This window comes from Zea mays, chromosome 6 (assembly GCF_902167145.1).
Source record: "Zea mays cultivar B73 chromosome 6, Zm-B73-REFERENCE-NAM-5.0, whole genome shotgun sequence".
Lineage (NCBI taxonomy): Eukaryota > Viridiplantae > Streptophyta > Magnoliopsida > Poales > Poaceae > Zea > Zea mays.
The window spans coordinates 135,185,188-135,187,184 of record NC_050101.1 but is presented as its reverse complement, the minus strand read 5'-3'; the positions used below and the strand labels follow the sequence as shown (position 1 = coordinate 135,187,184).

The window sequence follows — 1,997 nt, the reverse complement described above, 5'->3', positions numbered from 1 at the left end:
TGCAAAAGAACTGCTATGCCAATCTCTAGGTTTCCCTCCTCCATGTCGATCCCTTTCTTTCACAAGAACCATGTTGAACTACCTATATAGGGCAGCCGAAAGGACAATACTAAATAGCCTAAGGCACATTGCACGCGAGCTTTATCGTATAAGCACAAGAGTCTTACCCAAGAGTGGGCTTCTCCTTCGAGTTGCACATAAAAGAAGAGGATAGAAGCTAAAGCATGTCCCATGGACTGCCTAAAAAGAACACTCTGTTTACTAAAAATAAATCATGATAACAACTATATGCTACTATCATCAAGACTAATTCAATTCATTTGTTGATTCATAAGATCAACAAATGGAGTTCATAGGAAAAAAATCGCTTTAACAATGTTTTTATTTTCCTATACCAAACTGAAGAAATTATGTAACATCAAACGACTACATGATACTCCCAACTTGACATTCCAAAGCATAAGGAAGAAAATAAATCTATTCCAAGACACCCACTTTTTTTAACCAAATCTCCAAGACTAGATTGCGTGTATTTTAAGATCTAGCACTTTGTCAAATCAATAAAATAAAACTAATCGTAATGTAAAATAACTGATATGCCGATCTCCAAGTATTCCTCCTCCATGTTGATGCCTTCCTTCACCAGACCCACGATGAACAAACTGCACAAGGCAACAGCCAGCCACGCCATGAGAACTAAGGAAATGGAGCAGAGCTGATCTAAGTTACGCCAATCCACACATATCACTTTGGCACGAGCAATAGATTGTTGTAGGAGGAGTGTGGGCGGAGATGATATTGCAGGGTTGGAAGAATACTTATATTACTTGGATCTAGATCATGTCGCGAAGAGGCTACACTGTGGAGTTGGGAAGGAACGTGTGAGACAACGATGAGGTGGTATATTGGATAGGAGAGGTGATGACACAGGTGGGACCGTGGAACCCTAGAGAGCGGGAGGTGTGCGGGTTGATCAAAACTGGCGGGGAAGGGAGAGGCGGGCGTGGGCGTGCACTTGCCAAGGATGTTGTGGACCATTATGAGGAGGTGGTCTGGTGCGTGGGAGGAGACGACGTCACTCCAGACGTCGACGCCACCAGAGATGGAGTGGGGACTAGGGGCTTGTTGCGCTTGGGCTCGGGCTGCACCGATAGAGAGCCCTGGTGGCTCATGTGGAGCTCCAACTACAGCACCTCACCGTCCTCCTGACACCTCATTGGAGCAAATCCTGGTTGAGAAAACAAATCTGAGCGAACCAATCACGGATGAGCCATAAGCTTCATCTATATTGTTAGGCTGTGTGTGGGTCGGCATCACTGTTGGGCTGCCGGTCCATTAGGGCTAGCGTTAAGTCTCTATATATATTGTATGCCATCTATTATCAATACATCAGACAAGTTCACTATTCTACATGGTATCAGAGCTGGTATCAGACTAGGTTAGGGTTTCCCCCAACCCACTGCAGCCGCCAGCCGCCACCCACACTAGCCGCCTCCAACCCACACCAGCCTCCGCCGCCCCGGGAGGCTCAGCCTTCCCTCCCGGGGGCGGCCTCCCACCCGCCGACCACCGAGCCCCCCCCACTCCACTGCCTGCTGGCTGCTGCTTCCTTCTAGATCTAGGGGATCAAGCAGCCTTCCTCGCGCCGCCAGCAATGGCGGCACCCCCGTCCGCGCCGTTCTTCCTGCTGCTCAGTGTGGCAGCAGCGTCGCTCGCCGGCGCCGCCGACCCCTACTGCTACTTCACCTGGACCGTCACCTACCTCGTGCACATGACAACCCTCTCCCTGGCGTTCCCCCTCCTCCACCTGGTCGCGTCGCCGCCCCTGGCGTGCACCCTCCTCCACTTGGTCGCGCCGCTGCCCCTGGTGCCCCCCCTCCACGCTCGTGCGCTCTAGCGCAGGCCCTCTTCCCATGGCGGTGCCGGGCATGGAACCGTGCGCACGGCGTTCTTCCCCATCGCAGGTGCGGTGACCCTCTCTTCCCTAAGCCCCTGCG

The 1,997-nt window shown here is 51.8% G+C and overlaps 1 long non-coding RNA gene across 1 annotated transcript; it reads right to left on the bottom strand.

The window, feature by feature from the left end:
- Positions 1 to 262: 262 nt before the first annotated feature.
- Positions 263 to 1,009, bottom strand: LOC103630043 (uncharacterized). Its single transcript, XR_554787.3, has 2 exons — positions 828 to 1,009; positions 263 to 662 (listed from the first exon to the last, which is right to left on the bottom strand). It is a non-coding gene; the product is annotated as an uncharacterized lncRNA (long non-coding RNA).
- Positions 1,010 to 1,997: the final 988 nt, after the last annotated feature.